The 25,708-nt window shown below is 43.5% G+C and overlaps 1 long non-coding RNA gene across 2 annotated transcripts in view; it reads left to right on the top strand.

The window, feature by feature from the left end:
• Positions 1–25,708, top strand: part of LOC128122224 (uncharacterized) — a 133,029-nt gene that overhangs the window by 16,794 nt on the left and 90,527 nt on the right. For both annotated transcript variants that reach the window (XR_008222363.1, XR_008222362.1), the window contains one exon: positions 7,990–8,062. This is a non-coding gene — a long non-coding RNA (uncharacterized LOC128122224). The remainder of the gene's footprint in view (positions 1–7,989; positions 8,063–25,708) is intronic.

A 25,708-nucleotide genomic window follows, 5' to 3' on the forward strand; every position in this document is an offset into this window, starting at 1 on the left:
TTTTGAAAACAGACAGACACGGTTCTAAGACTGCCATTGACCTAAAGTGTCCTCCTAGCAAGAAGTGGTCAGAAGCCTAAAGGGTGTTGAAGCTGTCATTTGAGAGGGGTGGGAGAGAGAGAGAGAGAGAGAGAGAGAGAGAGAGAGAGAGAGAGAGAGAGAGGAGTAAAGAAAAGCTGAATATCTCTCTGAAAAGTCTCAAATTGCTCACTGGGCCTCAGTTCAGAATGGAGCATGGTAGCCATTTGCTGACTGGTGTGTGTAGGAGGGTCACATGTACTCCATGTTCCTGAAAGAACTACACACTAAACTTTGTAGCTCTTGCCTGGGTGTACTCCTGTTTTAACTGCCAAGATCAACAGCCGCTGCAATTTTACTACCTGGGCCCAGCCAAGGAACTGTTGCCCGCAATCAACCAATCAGGTTGAGCACTTCCTGCATGCTTGCATCTTTTATTTGCATATTGCATTATATTGCTATTCTACTCATAATTCTATTCTTGTGAGAATGTGGGTAGGGTAGTTTTCTACATAACCCACCCCTTATCTTTGTTCCTTCAGAGTACACCATCATTTTGTACCAAAGACTGCATACCCTCTGTTTGAAATTTTTCTCTTTATTTCTTCTAATTTTCAATGGTTTCTGGGTGAAGTTTTCCAGAAGTTTCTTGGTGTCAGGAGTGATATCTGCAGTCACCTCCTTGATTCTTCCCACTCTTCTTGTTTTAGTTGTGTGGAGTACTGTAAGAGGCCCCAGGTCTCAGTTGTTTCCCCAACATTGTACAGATATATTATGTAACTCTTCATGTATCTACACCCCCAGAGACCCAAATAGAAGTCTCAGGAGTCTTTATTTCAAGTCAGGAAGGGACTCTATCAATCAAATTTTATTTAGAAGAGATTCTCTCATTCACATGATTACATTCAGTCCATAAAGGCTGGAGTGAGGACTCCCTGAATTGCTTAAGAGTTCTTAGGAAGTGATTCCTTCACTGGGTAGTAAAGAATGCATAACTCACATTTGAAATCTTCTGCTGATCAGCTGCCCACTGGAATCCTAGTTGGCTTTATGACTACAAATTTAGATTCAGAAAAATGGACTAATTCTCTGGACCCAGAAAACCCAACATAGCTCAAATTGTTGCTAATTGTGATGGGGGCTCTTTTAAAATTTTCAGGATTTGTTTCTCTGCATGCACAGATATAATAAAGAAAATACAAAACCTCTTATGCAATGAAGACATTTCTAAATCGGCAATTTAAGACCCCTAGGGGCTAGATATAGCTCAGTCAGCAGAAGGTTTGTCTGGAGTTCATGAGATTCTGTTGGCTTTGGTCTCCAGAATTGCATAAACTGGGTGTGGTTGTGCACACCTGGAATGCTAGTACTTGGGAGGTGGAGGCAAGAAGATCAGGAGTTCAAGGTTGTCTTTAGCTATACAGCTTGGAGTATGAAAACCCCATCTCAGGGGGAGGGGAGGGAGAGAGAGAGAGAACTGGTTTTTAATTACTTTGATAGATTTGAAGAAACCCTTTGTATTATGTGCTTTATTTCATCACCATAACAAAATACCTGGCAGAAGTAATCTAAGAAAGGAAAGATTCATTTTGCCCTTGTAGTTTCAGAGAGTCACAACTCACCTATTTTAGTTAGGGTTTCTATTGCTGTGAAGAGACACCATGACCACAGCAACTCTTATAAAGGAAAACATTTAGTTGGGGTTGACTTACAGGTTCAGAGGTTTAGTCCATTATCATCATGGCCAGAAGCATGGCGGCATGCAGATAGACATGGTGCTGGAGAAGGACCTGAGAGTTTTACATCTAGATGGGCAGGTAGCAGGAAGAGAGACTGACACTGGGCCTGGCTTGAGCATTTGAAACCTCAAATCCCATCCCCTGTGACATACTTCCTCCAACAAGAACACATCTACTTCAACAAGGCCACACCTCCTAATAATGCCACTCCTCATGAGCCTGTGGTGGCCATTTTCATTCAAACTACCACACCATCATAGTTGGAAAGCAAAGTAGAATATCTTGGTTTGTGGAGTCAGGAGCATGCAGTTGTGGCTTATTCAAGTGGAGAACAAGAAGGATAAGTGCTTGAGGTCAGAACTAGGGGTAAATATCCCCTTTCTAAGCCTTCTTCTAATGACTTACTTCCACCAGACAAGACCTTCTTCTTAAATGCTCCACTGGCTTTAAAGTAGACAGAGAAGCTGGAAGACTTAGGACTCAGAACCTTAACCTTTGTGGGGACAGTTCAGATTCAAACAAAAACATGCTTTCCCCCCCAAAAATATTGTTTTATTTGCTGAGAATACTTTAAATTCTTTTTAAAAAATAATTTATCTTTATTTTATGTGCATTTGCATTTTGCCTGCATGTATATCTGTGTGAGGGTGTCAGATCCCTAGGAACTAGAGTTGCAGACAGTTGTGAGCTACCATATGGATGCTGGGAATTGAACCCAGGTCCTCTCGAAGAGAGACATGGTCTTAACCATTGAGCCATCTCTCCAGCCCACATTGCTGAGAATTTTATACATTTACACAATGTGCAATGGTCATGTCTACTCCCCTTATGTCTTATCTCTAACTCTCTCAGACCTCATCACATAGTCCCCTCTCAACTTTATTTCTTTTTCTTCATCCTCCTCGTAGTCATCATCATCATCATCATCATCATCATCATCATCTCCCACTATGTCAAACCAAACAACAACTTTCAATGAAACTCAAAGAATTGAGATCCAAATGATGATCCTCTCAATTTGTTTAATTCATTCTTTAGGCTTGGGCTTCCTGGGGGGCTTTCAGCACCCTACACCTACATGATTTCAAGGAAGTAGAAAAACACCCTCCTAAAAAAGTTTCCTCATCTACATGCCTGATAAAGACCTGAACAAGATAAAGACTCTCAAACCACCTGAGCCTTACAGCATAGAGAAGCACACCAAGCTGTAGTAGAATACTATTTTAAAGTGTGTTACTTTTGTTTATGTTGCATTTGTTTAACTCTGTGGAGCTGTGTTACTGTGCCTGTGTAAAACACCTGATGGTCTTATAAAGAACTGAATGGCCAATAGCAAGGCAGGAGAAAGGATAGGTGGGTCTGGCAAGCAGAGAGCATAAATAAGAGGAGAAATCTGGGAAGAGGGATTGGAGAGATCGAGGAGCCAGAGGAAGAGAAGGATTCCAGGGGCCAGCCACCCAGCTACACAACCAGCAAACCACGGAGTAAGAGTAAGATTTAGAGAAGTTAGAGAACGGGAAAAGCCCAGAGGCGAAAGGTGGTTGGAATAAGTTAAGGAAAGCTGGCAAGAAACTACGCAAAGCTAAGGCCTGGCATTGATAAGTAAGCATAAGCCTCTCTGTGTGAATTTATTTGGGAACTGGTTAGGGGCCTCCCTCGAAAAAGAGCAAGACCAACCAACAACACCAAGCTAATGGTCCAACTACTAAAGAAGCATGGTCCAACTTATCCTACCTCTCAGAACCAGGAAGCTGTGTTTTCTGTATAACTGTTTTCAAAAAAAGCACTGTCAAGTGCAAACACTGATAAGGCTAAATCAGCCTTCAGCCCCAACTAAAATTAAGGGTGCTTTGGGGAAATCGAGAAGTTATTTTCTCTACTTAAAAAATAAAGTCAGATGATTAGAATTGTAAACTTGGAGTTATACTAGTTAAAGCTCTGACTGACATTGGGTTTACTCTATCGATCTTTAGCCCTGACAGTTTTTCAATGTCTCTTTCTCAGAATTCTGAGTTTATCTAAATGACTGGAGTATCCAACCAACCTTTAAAAGTTTCTGAATTTTCTATGCATTTTGGTGTCGTAGTTGTCACGTGGTCCCTTATGGATATTTTTAGAAGCATATGGATCCTAATCTTCCTACTCGCATCATAGACCTTTTGAAGAGAATTTTTTTTGGAAGTTTGTCTAGCTCATGTCTTTCTCCAGAGGGGAGATGAAGGTTAGAATGAAACCTACCAAGGGGCTTTGTTGTTAAGAACACAGCCATTTTCTTACCCATCTCCTCTGCTGACTTCACTCTATTTTGCTCTCTAGGAGTTTCTCACATGGGTCTGGTTACATTCTAGCACTGTTCTTCATCACATTCACTCAGCACCTCCAGGCAATCCCAAGTGTATCATCTCAAATTTGTCCCCAGTATCAAGGAATACTCCCTAGATCTTGTCTGGGATCCGGGTCAGAGTGGACAACTTTATACATAAGGTCTTCGTTCCATGCATCAATCCTCGGAATACTTTCATTTTAACTGCCTCAAACAGAAAGGAAGAGGGTGGTGACTTGTGCAGAGTCCCAAAGCCATTAACAGCATAGCTACTTTATGTTGTCCAGAGGCCACACCCTCATATCTGGTTATTCTCTGTTCCCTTCAAGAACCAACACTTTTCAGCTATCAACCTCTATAGCAATTTTTTTTTTTATTATGATCAGTATGCTGTGATAGCCCATGCCTTTGTCTTTACCTGGAAGGGCCACCTGGACAGTCCTTCTTCGATAGTGTACTGACAACCTACCCAATTTCTTTCGAATTCTTTGGAATGATTAGCTGATGCCTCCCTTGGTGTGGCCCACGATTACTTCAGTACATGCATGATCTGTTTTCATGTTCCCCGTCTTAAGAGGCTTGTCTTGCCAACCACATTTGCTCACTGTGTAGTATGTCAGCTAGAGATTATGTGGTCTAAAGTAAAAACTTTTATCAGACCTTGATCAAAATTTTGCATCATCTCTTGATACGCAAAGATCTGACTCCAATATTTTCAGTCTTCATGACATTTTAGCTCCTCTTCTCCAGAGTAATAGACAGGTCTGTGAATTTTGAGGATGCATATGAGTTATTGCCAGAGATGACTGCTCAAATTTTATTTGATGTTTTATCTGTTTCATAATTTAGAAAAATTTCCTCTCTTGTTTTGTTCTAATGGTTTTCTGCTGGAACACATGCTTCTGGAGGTAAAATACTCAACGACTTTAGCTCCTGCTTTGGAACACCCTGATTAAGTCTCCTTTCCCATTTGTTCGTGAGTAGGAAAGGGAGTACTCTAGAATGGGCCAGTATAGCACTTCAATCAGTGGCCCAGGGGTTACCTCCACATTTGAAGTCATTTGTTTCTGTCTCTACTCTTACAAAAGCCACTGAAAGGATGGTCATGAGATCTCTCTTTCATATCTACCCTTGTCACCCTTTGGAGACCATCCTTGACTCCTATGTCTTTAATTTCTCTCCTCAACCTTCTTGACTTCCATTGATAACCTTACTGATTGCTGGACCTGTCTGTCATCTCTTGCCTACAAATTCCTTCTTGAAGGACAATGACTTAATTGCTACTCCTATAACTACATTTATCCCATTCCTCTCCTTTTATATAACCTATAAGCAAGATCTCAAGTACCTACCTACTAAATCTATCTATACTTCTTTACATCTAGTTTATTTTTCCTTAGCCCATCCAATGAATGCATTTGGGTTCTAAAGGCAAGAACCCCACAATATAAAAGCCTGTGAGACTTGAAGCAAACTGTATTACCAGCGTCTTTCTATCCATCTACCTTTTAATCTCTAGTTCCATCAAATTCTTATGAGAGACCCATTCTACTTGTGAAGTTTAGCTTTAATTCTCAATTTGACATAATCCAGAATCATCTGGGAAGAGTCTCAGTGAAAAGTTGGCCTGTGGGGCATGGAGAATGGTCTTAATATAGTTAATTGATGTGGGAAGACCCAGCCCACCGTGGGTGGCACCATTCCCCTGAACTAGGGGGTTCTGCACTATGTAAGGATAGAGAACTCAAGCTGAACTCATGCATTCAAGCAAGTGAGTAAGGGTGCATTAATTTCTCCCAGCTCTTGATTGTGGATATGGTGGGACTTAGTTGTTTGAGTTCCTGCCTTGACTTCTCCACAATGATGGACTGTAACATGGAACCGTGAGATGAAATAAGCCCCTTCTCCCCTAAGTTGCCTTTGTCAGGGTATTTTATCATGGCTACAGAATGAAACTAGAACAACAGCAAGCCCTGTGTACAGTTCACCAGGATTCTTCGGCTCCTTCCATCTTTGGCATTCCTTTAACATTGCCTGTCTGTTAGACTAATTTTACCCGACGCCTTCAGATTGTCCTTGATACTAACATTTGATTTCACAAGGTCTCACAAAAGCCCCAAACTTCTAGAATATGTCTGATTAATATGAGCTCTCCCTGGTCACATCTTTGAAGCTAGGATAAGTGCCCTTTGGCAGTGCCTACCTTTGTCCCTGATAATGAAGAGGAGAATACATGTTGAAGTTCTTAGCACCCTTTTTTATTTTTCAGCTCATGATCTCTTCCATTGCAATTGCCATCCTTTTCAAAGGGAAAACATTGCCACTGTGAATTGTCATCATTGTGACAACACTTTGGATTATGAGAGTGACAGTCCTGGGCATTTCTAAGTGTGTGACTTATTGGAAGGGTCAATCCCAGGTGCTGGGCTAGATTTAGAAGGGATTCTCTGTAGGAATAGGTAATACTGGGGTGAACGCATGAGCAGAACAATTTATGACCTTGGTAACTGAGTTGCCTATTCCATTGTCTAGGCTCTGAGAGCCTAGCCGAGGTCTTAGAGACCCTTGCCTATGGGTCCTCAATAAGGGACTTACATTGATTATATTCTCACTCTACAGTGTCATTGCAAACACCTCACAGTGCTCATCAAGTATGACTGGAAACTTCTAACATCCTCAGGTTGGCTACATCTGTATGGGGGACACTCAGAGGGTTCAACAACTCCCTAGTTCAGATACTTTCAGCTGGTTTCTACCCTCTGATGCTAGCTCTCTCATGTTCTGCTGTAAGTTTCTCATGACTTGTCTGGGAACTGGACTAAGCATTTGGCTTTTCTCTAAGATAACTCTAGCCTGTTTTAACAGACATTTATAAGACACTTACCCTTGCATTGTATGAACCCACCACAGTGGCACTGAGATGAGATGTTTTTGTTTTAACCCATCTCTAGGGCTGGCAGATAATAGATTCTGATAAAAAGGTGGGAAATGTGAAGTTAAACAACAACAACAACAACAACAACAACAACAACAAAACCCAAAAAGCTGAGCCTCGTAGAATGGGCCCTGTAGCTAAGTAGGCCTAAATGCAGAATGGAGCCTGGTAGCGTGGATGGGGGGCACACATGTACTCTGTGTTCCTGGAAGAACCACAAACTGAACTTTGCAGCCCTTGTCCAACATGTTCCCATCTCAACTGCCAAAACAAACAGACTTCAGAAAGTCTCATTTTGCTACCTGAACCTGATCGATGAGCTGTGATCTGCAGTCAGCCAATCAGGACTGAGTATTTCCCACAGGTCAACACTTCTCATTTTCCTAAGTGGGCTGGAATGAGTGAGAAGCTGGGCAGGAACTTTCTGCACACAGGATAGCTCCTGTCTTTGTGCTGTGGAGTGCCCTTTCATTTTATACCGAAGGTTGTAGTTTCCTACTTTGCAAACTTTTTTTTTTCATTTGAAAACTCCCCTTTTCATTGAAAATTCTTTCCTGAGATTTTTTTTTTCTGGCAACATGTGCACACACACACACACACACACACACACACACACACACACACACACGCACACACTCTAAATTAGTGGGTAGAGTGCCTGCCTAGCATTCATGAGAGCATCCATTCTGTCCCCAGCATCATATAAATAGGGTGAGATGGAGGCAGGAAGCTCAGACCTTCAAGGTCATCCTTTACTACATAGCCAGGTGGAGTCCTGCCTGGGCTACATGAGACTCCATCTTAAAAAAAAATTGACAAACATCAAACAAACAAACCAAAAACCTCAAACAAAAACAAGAGACCCCTATCTACAAAGACATGCACACACATATGCACTCCCATACCCTCTTGCTTATCACACACACAACTTTATTATAGTATTATATAAATTGTTTTCTTCATTTCTATTTCAGGATTGCTTGAGTCCTTTGATGGATATCAGTGGCAAAAACAGATGTGTTGAAAGGGGATCACTTCTAGTTACCTGTAAGTAGATTTCTAGATCTTTGACTGGTTGTTCAAGAACCCTCAAGAAGAAATGATCTTGGGGGCTGTGGTGTTTTGAATGAGAATGTCCTCCATAGGCTCATTCATTTGAACACTTGGCCCCCAGTTGGTGGCGCTATTTGGGGAAGGTTATACAACCTCTGGGAGGTGGAGGCTTGCTGGAGGAAATATACCACCATGGGCAGGCTTTGAGAGTTCATCTTCTCACCCTATTTCCAGCTCATGCACTCTGCTTTGAGTTTCGAATTGAAGAGATGATCTTTCAGTTTCTTTCATCTGCCTGTTATCATGCCTCCCTGCCATTATGGCTCTCCCTCTGTAACCATCAGCCCAGAGAAACTCTTTATTCTATAAGTTGCCTTTGCCATGTATTTTATCATAGCAAGAGAAAAAGAACTAATATAGGAGGGAGTAGCTTTCAAAGAATATGTGATTTTTTTATAGCCCAGAAATCATGAAAAAAATCATAAATTGGAAAATTTGCTTTAAATTCATATTAATTTACAAAGAAGACTTCTATATACTCCTGTTATAAATAGTAGATTTTTATTCTAATGATAGGTAGCCATATACTTGGTTATTTAGTAAATAGTATTTCTATAGTTTATATTTAAATAGATAATGTAAGTGATGAGAAAACACTGTGGCTAGTGTATTGTGGGTTTCTAATACAGTGCCCAGGTCCTGTTTTCCTTTTGCTAACAGAACCTTTGATAGATTGAGCTTCTGGTAGCAATATTTCAGGGAATGAGGACCTGGAAGGTCTGAGTGGGGAAACTGAGTCAGTCAGGATATGCATTTGCTCCCCTTTGCTGATGATGGCCTTAGAGGTAGCCATCCTACAATGGACACATGGAAGATGATAGCCAACCAATGGAGGATCTTGGGAAATAGTTCACAAAAAGCTTCACTACTAACTATCCTTTCCTTTTGTCCCTGAACATTGCCATGCAATAAGTAATTTTTGGTGCTGCTGTAGACAAATTGTGACCCTCAGGGACAGTCACCTACTTCCTGACTTGTAGATATTTTTAATTATTTTTTAATAGGATAGTCTATTAGTTGCTATTAAAAATACTCCACTGATAAACTGTCACAGTAATCAAGAAAAAAGCTGAACATAAACAAAAGTTCTGTCTTCATATATATGTGCATTTGTCCTCATGAAAGGGACATGTAATATGTCATGTTGATGGCATATTCTGTAACTCTTGCTTCTGTCATTCAAGAATGAGGCAACTTGGAAAACATACACATGTGTGTGGGAGCACATGTCGCCCCACTCTCCATCCATTTTTGAGGTTGATGTTTTGGAGTTTCTAGGCATTGGTTGTATCTTAAAACTGGTGGAAGGCTGGAGACATGCATATTCAAAGTAAATGAATATGTGCTGGAGTGTGTATGTGCAGGTGCATGTCTGCACATGTGTGTAGAGGACAGATGTCAACCTTTGGTGTCATTCCTTGGAGCCATCCACTTTCTCTTTTGAGGCAGGATGTCTCACTGGTACCTGGGCTTGCTCATTAGGCTAAAGTGGCTAGTCAGTGAGTTCCAAGGGGTCCTTCTGTCTCTGTACCCCACTGTTGGGATTATGGGCATGTACTACCATGCCTGGATTTTGTTTATTTCCTTATTACCTAGTGTGTGCATGATGTATGCGTGTCCATGTATAAGTGTGGGCATATACATGGCACAGCATACATGTGGAGGTCAGAGGACAACCTCAGGTGTTCATCTCACCTTCGGCTTTGTTTGAGACAAGGTTTCATACTGTTTGTGTTTCAGAGGCCAGTCTAGCTGGCCAGTAAGATCCCAAGAATTCTCTTGTTTCTGCCTCTCACTCTACCACAGAGGCACTGTGATTATTGATGTGTGCAACTGTGCCTGGCTTTATGCAGGCTCTAAGAATCTGAACCAAGTCATGATGCTCGTACAGCTAACAGCGAGCCCACTGAGTATCTCTCCAGCCTCCTGACTGGCTTTTCACATGGGTCTCAGGGCTCCGAACTTAGATCCTCTTGCTTGTGTGGCTAGAGCTTTGCCAACTGAGCTATCTTCCAAAGCTGGGCTTTTATAACTTCTTATGTGTAAGAATAATAAGTTGTCAATTCTTAGGTAGGGAGAGAAGGGAAGAAGAGACCTAGGGAGTTGCGCCACTAGATCAGCATGGCGGGGGGACGGGGGGGGAGCAATTATCATTTCTGTTGGGACTCACAGCTCCTCACACAGCTAGAAGTCAGGAACGAGGAGACGGCTCAGTCAGTAAAGTGCTTATCTGCAAACACGAAGATTTAATTTGATCCCTCCCACCTACGCAAAAGCTGGGCCTGACAACATGTGCCTACACCCCAGAGCTTTGGAGTGGGGACAGGAGGATCCTTGAGGCTTCTTAGCCAAACTCCATCTCACAAACTAAGAATGATTGAGGAAGACACTCTGTTGACTTCTGGTCTCCACATGCACATATACGCACAAGTGTACACTCATGAATACATATACATACAGATACATGCAGACACATACTCAAACATACCTACAGACAAACACACACACACACACACACACACACACACACACACACACACACACACACACACACACACACACACACACACTGCAAGATACAGCCAAGTCAGGACCTGCCCATAGGAAAGAATGGTCTGAGTTCCAGTCTTCCCCAGGACAGTCCTTCCTGCATATAACCCAGCTGATTCCTCTTATGGAAGCGCACACACTCTACCGTCTGCAGGCCTGTTGCCTTGCTACGGGCTGAAGGTGAACTAACCCTGGGTGCTGCTGGACTTACTCAGGGTTGATCATAGGAAAGATGGTTTTCATTTCGGTTAACCCAGCCATCTGGACTGCTCTGGCCCTAATTGCTCACTGTAAGAAGCTGCATTTGGAAGAGATAAATTTACTTTTGCAGTTTAGGAAAGGGGTCAAATGGGTCACTCTTGGGGCCTTGCCAACACCGGACAGGCTGCTGCTGGAGATCCTAAGTGCGTGTGACAGGTCAGAACACCAGGCTTCCAGGGTGCTCCAGGGACACACTTCCTGGCAATCACTTCTCATTTAAACCTTTCTCCTGGCAGTCCAGCCATGAAGGCATGGCATCCATAACCTCTACTCGAGGAGTCAAAGAAATGTCCAGAAGTTATCGCTCGAATTCTATTCTGGTGATCACCAAGTGACCTCTCAGGGCCAAGGCAGTGTGTGAGTACAGATACTGAACTATGCAAGGATCCAGGGAATCCAGGCATCCAAGCTTTGAGCTTGAGCATTTCTAGGTAGTGAGATGAGAACAATGTACAGTTAGGAGGACACACACACACACACACACACACACACACACACACACACATTCACTCACACACATACACACTCACACACACAATTGACTAGGGACAGGATGAAGAAAGATCTTTTAATAGGGTCTGGGGAGATAGTTCAGTGGGTGAGAACAATTTCTCTGCAAACGTGAGGACCCGATTTCAAACTGCCAGCCCCTACCTAAGTGCCTGTAAGCCGTGTGTGTGTGTGTGTGTGTGTGTGTGTGTGTGTGTGTGTGTGTGTGTGTGTGTATGGGAGGTGGGTAGACACACAGAAACCAAGAGATTTCTGGGGTTTGCTGGCTGCCAGCCTAGTTTCAAGTTTAGTGAGAGACTGTCTCAAGGGAAGAACGAGAGGGACAGGGTAGAACTGCCAACGTCATGTCTGACCTCTGTGAGTGCATGTGGGTGTGCACATCTGTACATAGGCATGTGTGTATACCACACACATACACACACATCTTCTGACCTCTGAGTGCACGTAGGTGTGCATGTCTGCATATAGACAAGTGTGTATAATACACATACAGAGAGAGATAGATAGATAGATAGATAGAGAGAGAGAGAGAGAGAGAGAGAGAGAGAGAGAGAGAGAGAGAGGTTTGTACAGAAACACTCATAAACTTTGCACAGTTTCTGAGCACCTCCCTTTGGGTGACACTCTCTGGGGACACTCCTCAGGCGGTGGTAGCTCCTGCTCCCTGGTGTGTTGCTTCCTCTACCTAATGCGTTTAGATGTGTGAGAAAGGGAGAATTGGCTTTCTTTGTAACTTTCAAGTGGGTGAAATCAGTTCCTCTAACCACAGGCGAAGCCAGCAGCACTCAGAGTACAGGAAGGGATGAAGGGGGAAGGCCCAAGGGAAGGATCAGGGCCATACAGGAAATAGGAAGGTGCACCTGGAAGGAAAGACTATGCAAGTTAATATTTCTGATTTTGAGTCCACGGAGGAGCGGGTGCTACGAATAGTCTGCTCTTGTTTTGACCAAACTATTGCCATCCTTTGGGTTGGCTCCACACATCCTTCCCATAATCCTTCATTGAGATCGGCTCCTGTGGACAATGCTTTGGTTATAGTTGAAATAAATTCCAAGGTCATCATGTATCCCCTGACCCTGCACCTTCATGTTAACACTTGTTAGACATTATTTAGTTTCAGATCAATGTCAGGCTGAGCAGAATGTACTGAAACTTCCCAGGGTGCCCCGTCCCTACATATACACGGCCTCCCCCATCAGCAACCCCAAAGGGTGATGTATTCCTTGCAGTGGATGAGCCCCTAGAGCCCAGCATTATCTCCCAGAATTACATTAGGGTCACTCTTGCTGCTGTGGATTCTATAGGTTTGGACAAATGATGAACATCTTCACTGTATCACACAGAGCAGATTCACTGCCTCGGAAGCCATCTTTGTCCCTTGTACACAACCCTCCCACTTTCAACCCCGGGCAACCACTAACTTTACTTGTCTCTGTACTTTTTTTTGTCTTTTTTAGAATACCACACAGTTGGGGTCAAACAGTATGTAGATATCTTAGTCATACACATCTAAAATATTTTATTATTTTAATATATTTATTTATCCATTTATTATTATTATTATTATTATTATTATTATTATTATTATTATTATTAGTGTGTGTGTGTGTGTGTGTGTGTGTGTGTGTGTTTACATACATTCTATGTCAGGTGTGTGAAAATCAGAGGACAGACTGCTGAATCATGTCTCTCCTCCATGTAGGTCCTGGGCATCCAGCTCCGGCCCTCTGGCTTGGTAGCAAACCAATTTACCTGCTGAACCATCTCACGGGCTCCAGGCATTTTTAGGAGATTTTTTTAATTTTGTTCTTCAGATTGAGACTACCTGGTCTCAATAGATTTTTAATATCTATAAATAGATTTTTAGTCAGGAAAGAGTTATGATACAGAAATAACACGAAAGTTAGCTGACAAACGATATTCGTAGGTTCCTGAAACATGGCCACTGGTGAACTGGTGACCTTCCAGCTTTTGCCCTTACGGCTCTGAGTCGCTGCCTCCGTGTTCCAGACTCTCAAGTGTTTTCCTCCCCAGACACTGGTTGGCCTGCACTCTCTGCTCTCAGCAACGCTCCTCACAGCTGGCACACTCCTGTGTAAGTAAGTGTACTTCCCAGGGTCATGTCCAGAAGTCCAGATTGTGCTTCACAACAAATGTGTCAAATCTGCAACCCACGAGCTACAGAGAGCCAAGGAGAGCTATAAATGTGGCCCAGCACAAAACTGTAGGTGTGCTTAAAACATTGTGCATGTGTGTGTGTCTCTCTGTGTGTGTGTGTGTGTCTCTGTGTGTGTCTCTCCATCTCTCTCTTTCTCTCTCTATGTACCTCAGCTTTGTAGTTCTCAAGTATGAACTCAAGTGTGAACTCTGTAGATGCCAACATACTGCTGCATTGGGAAACGGACAAACACACCTGATTAATAAAGTGAGACTCTTGTTCTCTGGGTTAATATTAGTGACAAAACCATGCCGAAGTACCACAATTTTACTTCCTAAGTGTTTGTGCAACTGGATATCCGCACACTCCATCTTCGTAGTCCTATGTGTTTGAACTTACACATTGTCTTCATCAAATTCTCAAAAAGGTTTATGGCACACAAGTTGTTCAGAATCCCATTTGTTTATAAAAATAATCCAAGAAAATGGGCGTCAGGGATATTTCTTTCTCTGAAAACAAAACAAAATAAAACAAAACAAAAAAAGTCCCATAATCACCGCCACCACTACCAAAAACAAACCCCCAAACCCCATCTAGTTTCTATGTAGAATTCTGTGGGCTAAAGCCTTTCAGTTCAATACATTGATTTTAAGCTATGTCATCTTAAACATTTGACTTCATTCTATGTTTTTTTTTTTTTTACTCTAGCTCTTGTGTTTCATAAGTGGACTCCCTATTTGCAAGGTATGTTATATAGGTAAACTGTCACATGTTTGAACTGATGGAGAAGATGGCTCTGGAGTTGGGGGTGCTCTCCCTCCAGATCCAACCATGCTTACATCAAGTGTTCTTCAAAACCCCTTGTCTTGAATCAGGCCACTCCCCTGGCTATGTCATCAGAAGGAGGACAAATGCCAAGCAGTGAATATTAAAACACGGTGCCTTTGAGAGCTGCTGGAAAGTAAAGCATTTTCCTCATTGGTTGCAACTACTGCTGCTTGTTATCAGAGTGCCTGCAATGGGACAGAGATGCTGGAAGCTAAGCCAAAGAGTGGATGGAGAGAGGGCTTTGCCTGGGATTCTCTCAGTTGGGAGCTCCAGCTGTCTGCCTCAGTCTCCCTAGTCCAATTCTGCTGGATGACTGTTGATTGCTCAATTTGATAATGCTGTCTATCTGCTACGATCCATTTTTTTTTTTCACTTGGACACAACCAAGGGGACACCCCCCTCCATCCAAGACTCTTTTGATGGAAAACTCCAGCTGGCTGCTTCAACGGATGCCGGATGTTTTTCTCAGTCCCCAGTGTGATGATATTACCTTTTTGCCCTTGGGTGGGGTTACCCCAGTCTTCTCTGCTGGGTGTTGAGAGCCCCCGATTTGATGTGGCTTCTCTCTATCTGCCATTTGTTATTCCTTTACTCCTGCTTGCTATATACTTAATCAACTCACTCATTCAAAACTGAACGCACATCTATCATAGATCACAGTTCTTCACAAAGCTATTTGATACCTGCCGCTCAGCGTTTAGGGACAGAACCTGTCCCTTTGTCATTTTCATTGTATCACCTTGTAAGAGAAGTAACTCTCAACGTGGTGTCTCATTACTCACTTCTGGAACAGCCAATGAGAAGCTGCCAAGTTCTTCACAGTTGCTTATTTTGGTCCCAACACACTCTCCATGCCCTGCTTGAATGTTTTGCCAGATTGCCTCCAATTTATTGCAAAACCAATTGGCAGAACAATCAGGAAATCTGTCTGGGGCCAATTTTAGCCAGTGCTGCTGCCGCCTCTTTCTCCACCCCCACTTGCTGCTAATCCATTGAGCTTCTTCCCGATCCAGCCATTCTTCACAGGAATATAACACCGTGGCGTGACTCCAAATGTAAAAAGTAAAAGAAAATAAAAATAGCGCACTCTTCCTTTCCTTGCCCCGCTGGACATCCCCCCCCACCCGGACTGGCTACCCTTCCTTCACCATCTGCGATCTTCTCCAACACACACTTCTCTCAGCAGATGCACACATCAGCCTGGCATTGCAACATCAAAAATGAACCTTATGTGAGAGGTGACAGTCCTCTTATCAGTACAGGAAGTGGTGGATTCAAACCTCTTCCTGTCAAGGTGTGAGGCTTTCACAAATCTCAGATATTTCTGGTGCAACTGGTGAAGGCAGGGGCCTGTGGAGATCAAGCTCGGGGAGGATCCTTGACAGTCTGCTGGTGTTGACTCCATCCTCAGGTTTCTCCACTAGGTGACAGGCAGAGGAGACGGTTCTGGATGGGGAATTAAGTGAGGGTTCAGGCAGGAAAACCAAAAACCACGCCAGTTGTTTCAACAGAGAGAGTTTGGTAGAGGGAGTTGAGGGAGCTGGTGGCCCAAGTGCTGGCTGGCTGAGAAACGGAGATGATAAGAACAGGGTAACAGAGGTGGTTATTACAGGGAGAATGCCACACTAGAACCATGGAGCGAGAGGACGCATTGCAGCTCTTGGAAATCACAGGAAAGGTCCTAAATCCCCGGGGTAAATGCTTCCAAGGGGGGTGGGGGTGGGGGTCCTGTGTGGCTGCTGATACCATCTCAGGGGCTTGGAGGGAGGCTTAGAGCTGCGGTTCTCACCTCTGAGGAGGAAGCCATATTACTTTCTAGAGCTTGGACCTTCAAGAAAGCCCTGCGAGGATGCCCCAGGGAGATGGAGGCTGCATCTGCCTGTTGCTGTGGGGCGAAATAGAGGCTGCTGTGGGAGTAGGGGCTGCTGTGGGATAGAGGTTGCCCGTGGGTGAAGCAGGGGTTGCTGTGGGACTGGTGAGAAAAACCGCTTTCTGTATTTTCCTTCATTTTTCATGTGCATGTGTTGTGCCTGTGTAAACATTTTTTTGTATGTATGCATGCGGGCTTGCTTATGTGGATGCCTGTGCACATGTGCCTGCAGAGGCGTGAGGTTAACGTTGGGAATCACCTGGACTCTTCCACCTTACTCACTGAGGTGGCGTCTCTCAGGAAGTCCCAGAGGTTGTTAACATCCTTGATCATCTTGCACATCAGCTTGCTCTGGGGATCCCCTTCCACCTTGTGAAGATGGAGCTCCAAGTGGACCACCACATCTCTTAGCATCTCAGTGGTTCTGGGGATACAAACTCCAGGCTGTATTTGCACAGCAAGAGCTTTTACCACAGAGGCCTCCCCCTGGGTGCTCTCTCCTGCTTTCAATCTCCCTCCCTGTCCCCTGTTGTCAGAATTGATCAGAAAACAGCCAAGGAAAAATAACAGTTCTCAGAATTCTTCTTAGCACCCTAAAGGAGACTCTGGAAAGTTTTGGGTCTGGGAAACAATTGTTTACTACCCAAGACAGGTACACAGGACACTTGTGGTCTCCAGAGGATGGGCCAGTCGTTCATGCTGACACTTAGTTTCAGGTAGAGGCTGAGTTAATTCGAAGTCCACAGGTCATAGAGGTATGGCCTTGATCTGCCGTGTGAGTCACTGGGACCTGAGTTTCCTAGGCCCTGGCTTTCGTTTGCATAGCCTTCTTGCTTGGGGCAGAGAGAGTGGGCTGGTGTGGGAAGGGAGAGATTGCAGTGCCCAGCTGTAGGTGATGGTGCCAGGGCCCCTCATCTAGCTGTGTAGGACTAGAAACTGCAGAGTGCCTGGGGTGGGGCTGCAGGCAGGAGTCAGGAGGAAAAGGGAACTAGCAACCGATGGAGTAGCTGGAGGATAACGAAGGTGTCTCCCCACTCCCTTTTCTTTTTTTTTAATTTTAGGGAGAGCAATCAGCATAGTGGGCTATTGCAGCATCTGAACATGCTCATGGATCAGATTTCTGAACATGGAAGTAAAGAAATCTTTGGGGCAGTGTGTGTGTGTGTGTGTGTGTGTGTGTGTGTGTGTGTGTGTGTGTGTGTGTGTGAGAGAGAGAGAGAGAGAGAGAGAGAGAGAGAGAGAGAGAGAGAGAGAGAGAGAGAGAGAGATCAGTGTAGGGTGTTCTTCCTTTGGTGCTGTCTGCTTGGGTTTGAGCCAGGGTTTCTCATGGACCTGTAACTCACCAAATAAGCCAAGCCGGGTGTCCCCAGGTGCCCAGGGAGCCCTGGGCTCCACCTATCTCTGCCTCCCCAGCACCCGGATCACACACATGCCCTCACGCTGTTTGTTTTTTTAGCATGGGTTCTTAGGGAGTGAACTCAGGTCCTTATCCTCACAAGGCAAGCATTTCGGCAGCTGAACCATCACCCGGCCCAGGAAATACCTTGATAACAAGAAATCTACAGCTCTACAGACGTATCAATAATCATGGTGTGTCTCGTACATGCAATCCATGGTACCACCTGGGACCCAGAGATGTGATGACAAAGGAGGTGAAGATGAATCAGCCTCAGGGGAGCTCAGATGTCAGCAACGTCTTATGACACCTTTGAAGGGCCACTAACTCACTAGGGTGCACGGGGGGGGCACTGTCACAGAGTGGCTGAGCCCTGCTCCAGAGAGGAGTACTCAGCACTTGAGAACAGTGGGGGCTGGAGCGCCTTGGAAAAGGGTGGGAAGGTACAAAGGCAGAATGAGGGAGCTGGGGTCTTCTTCAAGGCAGCAGCTGTGGCGTCTTTGCTCAAACATGTTCCCAGGGAGCAGCCTGACCGGTTTGGTTTTCACCTTCTGTTCACCTCTGATGAAAGCAGTTATTGTCACTGTCCAGAGGACAGCCAATGGAAAAGAAACGCACGATCTGGACAAGGCGTTATGGGGATGAACAGCATGCTAATTGAGAGACACTGCTGGAGGCTTTTCAAATCCGAGTGGAGGCTGCAGGTGCCTCTGCGTTAAGAGTACCCTCCCTGGAGACGCTCTGTGACTGAAGCCTCGCAGCAGCAGACTGTCGGAGCTTCCCCCTCCCATCGTCAGTCTTTGGCTTCTCTCTGACCAGCCTTGACACCCAATGTCCAAACACTGATAAAATTGATCCCGTAAGTGTGGGAAAGTCCTAGCACATCGATTGCTTCCTCCCCCGCCGCCCCGTGCCTGGTATGAGCACTCTCCCAGGATGTGCCCTGCTTGTTAGGTTGCTGGAGGTCAAAGTCCTAATGAAAAATGAGTAGAATTCCACAGGATCAGGCCAGTCTTGATAAATGACAGCAGAGGATGGTTTGGGGAGGGAGGAGGGATCCGGGGAAGTGAGGATAATTGGATGGCTTAACAATAATCCTACTTTATCTGGATCTAAATATATGTGTGACTTGTAAGTGGAGGGGGACACTGAGGGGCTGAGGAGGAGGAAATTTAAAGGGAGACAGGACGGGGCAAGATAAGAGGGTGATGGGGGATTTAAAAAACTTTTTTTTTCTTATATGTGGAATCTAGGGGTGTGTGTGTGTGTGTGTGTGTGTGTGTGTGTGTGTGTGTGTGTGTATGTGTGTGTGAGACATGAAGGCAGATGGGGGGCAGGGTCATCAAGAGGAGTGGGAAAAGGGAGGGAATTGGGGATAGAATATGAGAAAGCTACAATGATAGATATATAGAATATATAAAAAGCTACAATGATATGTATACATACACACACATATATTTATTGAAATATAATGGCTGGGGATGTAGCTCAGTTGGTGAAGTATTTCCTCAGGATACAGAAAGCCACATAAACTGGGCATGGTGGTGTATGCCTGTAATCTCACCTGAGGCAGAAGGATTAGGACTCCAAGGTTACCCTTGGCTGTAGAGTATGTTTGGGGTCAGCCTGGCCTACAAAAGACCGTGTCTTACAATAAATGTCATAATGAAACCCACTATTTTGTACATTCACTAAAAAGGCAATAATAAAGAAAAAATGAGAACTCACTAGTCTACCTAGTAATTTCACAGTAGACTAGCTTTATACTCCAATGTTCATTTACAAACAAACAAAAGAGACCTATGAAATTTATTTTTTTCATTTAATGACATTTAAACAAATTCTTTTGTTTTTCTTTTGGTTCTTCTTTTTCTCAGAGAGTTGAAATAGGGGTGACTGTCATTGGACTGAGTTCTGTTGGGTTTGACACACTCCCGTTTCAACTGTGAACTGATCTGTCCACTTTCTGTAGTGGACACCCATTCTGCTCTGATTTGGGTCTGCTGTTAAAAAGCCCTACCCAACCTGATGTCGAATGAGAGCATGACAGGCGACCTTGCCTGTTCCCTTAGCACAGCTCTGTCTTTTGAGATTGCTAACTCTATGGCTCCTCGTTGAGTCTGCAGATTAGACCCCGGTGATTCTATCTGTTTCCAAGTGGCACCAGAGTGGGACAGAGGACAACTGTTGACACCATCTCAAACTTAGCCAATAGTCAGAGTGGCAATGCATTATGGGAGATCATAGGTGAGGCACAGCTGGGTTCTTCACTGGTGCAGAGACCATGAGAGGGAAGGTTCATTTCCCTATGACTAAAGAAGGGCTTGGCCTTTCAATAGTGAGGAAGCATTGCTCTGTCCAATCTGCCTTGATATCTGACAGCTTTTTATGACTCTGTTTTAGAGAAGCAAAATCATACTTCAAAGGCTTCATTCTGTCAATTTCCCTCACCATATGTTCCTATTAAAATGTTTATTACACTCTTTATCTTGGGATTATTATGTTAGGATTGCCAGTGGTTAATAAGACATGCTACAGCTTCCAACTTAATGTTTACATGTAACAGTAACATATGTATGATTTATATCATTTTCAAAGATAGTCCCCAAATACTCTGAACAGCAATGAAAATGTTAGCATCTTGTATTGTTTTTAGAGTTGAAATGATTATTTGTAGATAGTTGGGCTACATTCCTTTACTTGTTTATTGTTGTGAATGTCTAAAGTATATTTCACTATTAATAGCAACAGAACCCTTGCTGGCATGGTTTAAATGATCTATAACTGTCTATAACTTCCCTGTTTAAAAGCTCTGGCCTCTGGCTTCAGTGATTCCTTTTATGATGCTGTTTTAGTGTAAGTGTGCTATGATATTAGGGTCAAAATTAATTGATAAATAAGCTATTTCTATCAAATGATTGCATCATCTGATCCTAAAAAAGTGATGTTCCCTGTAAGAAAATTGAAAAAAAAACACAGGAAAGAAAAATATTCATAGCTCCTTTCATCCATCTATAATACCATAATGGTATATATTAATAGACAGCTGCACTTCACATACACACATGTATAGATAAACCAAAGATATACATATTGAATAATTCCAGTGTGCATACAAGTTTGTATACTTCCATTAATGTTATACTTTGAACATTGCCTCATTTCAGTCTAGAACTTTTTACTCATGACTTTGAGGATCTGGTGGTAGAGCTTTATAAGGGCATAGTCACTCCCAGCAGTTTTTAATTTTTTTTTTCCGAGATAAGGTTTCTCTGTGTACCTTTGGAACCTTTCCTGGAAATCACTCTGTAGCCCAGGCTGGCCTCGAACTCACAGAGATCTGCCTGGCTCTGCCTCCCGAGTGCTGGGATTAAAGGCATGTGCCACCACAGCCTGGCCAGTTTTAATTTTTTGCTACTATAAACAATGTTATGATGAGCACTGTTGTGTCAGTCTTGTGATTTTGCAATGATGAAATGAGATGACCAATGTGATGCTCTTCATTGAATGCTCATAGATGATCAAGACGTCTCGTTTCTCAACTCTTTCTCTCTCTCTCTGACTTCTTTTCCCTATCTTTAACACATTTTTTCCTTTCCTTTAAAATTAAAACATTTCATTTATTTGGTATTAATGTGTGTGTGTATGTGTTAGTTCAGAGGACAACTTTCAGAAATCTGTTCTTTCCTTCCACCATGTGATCCAGCCACTGAACTCTGGTTAACAGGTTTATATTGCAATTACTTCTACGGACTGAGCAATCTCATCAGTCTGTATTTTGTTTTTCCACTTTAATAATAATAAGGTACCAGAATTGTGACTACTTATATGCACAGTTTCTAAGAGAATGCTATAGGGCCACCAACTGACTTTCTCACTCTTATTTTACTTTATTAAAATGTCATTGTTATTGTGATGGTACTGTGTTGCATAAGGATGCATCTGTGCAAGTATATAACTTATGCAGAGCATATTCTGCCCCTCTGCCCTCTTTTATTCCTTCACTCCCTCCACTCTGCTGTCCTTAGTTGCCTTTGTTACTCTACACTATTTGCTTCTACTTTCACGTCACATTTGTACACACTGTATGAATCTATACCCAATCTAGAGCCTGCAAATGAGACCAGGAATGGCTAAATTCACTTCATGACTATCTCAGTTGCAGCCATTTCCCTGCAAACATAGCTTCATTCACTTCTTTTAAAAATGAAAAACAAAACCCCATTGTGCTTATGCCATGGTCTTCCTACCCATTTCCTTCTTGTTGGACAGCTGGGATGTTTCCCTAACTCAGCTCTTGTGAACAGTGCTGCAGGCACTTGGGGTATGCAAGTGTCTGGGGTGTGTTGACTTTGAGTCCTTCAGGTAGTTTAAATACCCAGGAGTGATGTTGCTAGGTTATATGGTAGATCTACTTGTAATTTTTCTCAGGCGCTTCCATACTGATTTCTGTAGTGACTGGACTTACACCCTAGTCTGGCTCCTCTTGATCTTATCCTGGGGGAAATACAGTCTACTCCCAGCTGTATGGCCCACGTGCAAGCACACTTGTTAGTCTGTCTTGTCCACTCAGACCTCTGCTTGCTCTTCCAACCACCTGAACTAACTCTCTTGAGTATAAACAGTATTTCACATCATAGGTGCATTTTCCATTCCTATTTGAAGTTTTACATCTCTTTACACAGCACTGATCCTGGAGCTAAGTCAACTGGCTGCTTAGAGCTCATCCTTCCTAGAATCCTCTGCTCTTCTTGGCATTGGTCAGCACTGCCAGATTCTCAGCCTGCTCATGAAACAACACCCTCTGGTGTGCTCTGGCTATCCCATGGTCATAAGAGAAGCAGCAGCTGGTAAGAAGTATGTTAAATACACCTGGCTCCTATGGGAATCACAGAGTTAAGCATTCCCACCCTTCGGGGCCACCTTTCACAAGTGAATGTGATTGAGTTTTTTTTGATTGTGTGTTTGCCTGACCTGATCAGAGAGTTTGGGCAGGAGTTTCTGTTGACACTTTCTTTCACTTTGGGTAAAGTTTAAACATGGCTTATCACAACCCTGACACATTAGAAAGGCTACACTTGCCCCTCCTGCTTCCTACCTCTTCCCTTTATGAGAGGAAAAAAAAGGTATAAAGGCATCAGCATTTCATGCATAGGAAGGAGGCTGATCTCTAGGAGCTTTCTAGTAAGAAGTCTGGGCTATTTTAAATTTTAACCACTATGAAACAATTCTTCTTATTGTTCTCTCCATCTTCATAATTAGTTTACTTCTCATAGGGTAAGTATTCCTCGGGGAGATGCTACCATGTGGTTTAATTGCGAGGACCTAAGTCTGTGTCTTTGTGAAGTGAGTCAAACTTGAAGGTGAAGTTGTAAGTACTACAGCACTGTTGAGTCCCAGACTAGACAGACTGAAGCTCTTAAAGGTCTATTTCCTACATAGGGCAGAAATACTCCCACCCCCGTGGGTGAATGTGTGTGTTCATGTGTGCAAACATGCCCGTGGAGGACAGAGAGCAACCTTGGGTGTCATGCCTCAAGATGCCAGTCACCCTGTTATTTTGAGACAGGACCTCTCACTGACCTGGAAGTTGTGGCCAAGGCTAGGCATCTTCTTGTCACGGCCTCCTCAACTCTGGGATTACAAGCCTGTGCCACCATACCTGCTTTATTTTCCCAGGTGTGTTCTAGGGATTGAACTCATATTCACATGCTTGTGCACCAATCATTTTACCAACTGAACCATCTCCTCAGCCTGGCAATCTACTTTACGGTACCCCAGTACAGTGCTGCGGAATAAGCCTTTTGTAAACTGTGAAGTTTGGTCACTCATATTGGTTTAATAAAGAAGTCAACTGGCCAATAGCTGAACAGGATAAGTTTAGGTGGGAGAGCCAAACTGAGAATGCCGGGAGGAAGAAGGGTGGAATGGGGGAAATGCCAGCAGATGCAGAGGAAGCAGGACGTGTAAAAAATAAGGTAACAAGCTCTGAGCCACATGATAGAACTTAGATTAGAAATACGGGTTAATTTAAAATGTAAGCGTTAGCTAGCAACAAGTCTGAGCTATTGGCTGAGCATTTACAATTAATATTAAGGCTATGTGCTGGTTATTTGAGAGTGGCTGCCAGCAAAGGAAAATTCTGCCTACAGTACAGAAATCATTAGTCTGTGTACATGGCCAGCATAATCCATTTTGGGGTTTTGTCTCATAGTTGACATCTTTTCCCTAAGTACCTCCACACTGCCCAATCACATATCACTAAAAGCAAAAATAGAAAACATTGTATTCATACCAAAGCTTAGGTGAGTGATTCCTTACAAGCAACGTGGCTGGACTGTGGAATAAATGACTTGATAAAGCCCAGAATTTGCCTTCAGGAATTTAGTGTCAATATCTAAGTGTATAAAAAGATACTCAAAGCAGGTTTCCTACTAATGTGTAGCCTAGAAGGTGAGGAGTAGCAGTCACACAAACATCTATTCATATTCTAATGATAATGATAATAGAAATACCTTGTGTGCCTTGAATGCATCCTGAGAGTGATTGACATGAGCTAGCTCATTCATCCTCCTGGGCACAATGAGGTTGGTGGATACTCTACGCTTAATAACATCTTCCTTTTAATACTCTTTGCCAACTATTGAGTGCTTGGCTTGTTTTTCTTTTCTTATTTTTGATTATCAGTATGTGTTTGGGTCTGTGTATAGGCATGTGGACAGGAGTACAAGTGCCCGTGGAGGCCAGAGGCATCAGATTCCCCCAGAGTTGGAATCGCAGGTGGTTGTGAGCTACCTGACCTGGGTGTAGAGATCCAAATCCAGGTCCTCTGCAGGAGCAGTGTGTGCTCTTAACCACTGAATCATAGGGAAACAGAGATACCCTTGCTCAAGATCATACAGCTAAGAATAAAATGAACCAGGATGTGTGTTCAAACACTTTATCCTTCTAGGTTGCAGCTTTTTCTGTCATGTTTTGTACAGTTTTTGCAAGGACCAGAGAGAAAGAGAGAAATGGTGCATGAGACAGTGCAGACTCCCTTGTAAGTGATTGATTCACCTTCATTGTGGGCTTTCTGTGGGTGTGGGTCCAGGTACGAGGGAGGAGCATACAACCAGCTTAATGGATTGGCTGCCACCTGTGATTTCCAGCAGGAGAGTTCACAGTCAACTGGACCTTGCTGTTAAAAATGATAATGTCATATGCTTTTGCTTTTAGCAGGTGACAATAAAAAAAATCAATGGATTATAATTACGGGATCTTGAAATTTCATGTTGCACCAGACTATAATGAGAATTCATTTATGTTATGACAACTGCAGATTAGTAATTTATCTCTCGCCAAATGGCAGGGTGGTTTATGATGTTGCTGGTTTTGTTACCTCTTACAGAAGGCACAGATACTGTGTCAGGTTGCCCCATGAGTAATAGCCTGGTTTTATGATGCAGGATAAATCAATCACACAGACTTCTTGCGTTGGCTTAATGAGGTTAGGTCAGCAAGCACAGAGCTTGGGAAAATGTTGTTGGTCAACAGTCTCCAAGTGCTGACAAAGGACCCTTGCGGGGCTGAGTTTGGAGTGAGTCCTCAGCAGTTTGGCTGCAGGTGGGTGGTAAAGGTCTAGGTTTTGCTTTAGGAGTTAGCTCTCAAGAAGTTAAGAGTTCTAGCATGGAAGTCAAGCTGCAGAGATCCTCTGGAGGTTAATAGATGAGGAGTTAAATCAATAAAATCAATAAGAACCAAATGGAAAACAACATGTTTTCATCCCTCTGAGCAGTGGCTGTTGTTCAGAAGAGCAGGCTCACAGAAGGGAACTAGATGACAGATTATCACGATGGCAGGTGACCTCCACAGCCCTGTTTGGTACACTCTGTGGGTGCCCCTGGCTGAGGTACAGGTAGCTGTTTCAGCATGCTGTTTAGTGACTCCCTACCTTTCCACTTCCTTGCATTGCTAGAACCTTCCTTTGTTGCTGGAGCCAAGGGTCATGGTGAGGGAAGACATTCC

The sequence above is a fragment of the Peromyscus californicus genome, unplaced genomic scaffold (assembly GCF_007827085.1).
Source record: "Peromyscus californicus insignis strain IS unplaced genomic scaffold, ASM782708v3 Scaffold_3__1_contigs__length_106647218, whole genome shotgun sequence".
Classification (NCBI taxonomy): Eukaryota; Metazoa; Chordata; class Mammalia; order Rodentia; family Cricetidae; genus Peromyscus; species Peromyscus californicus.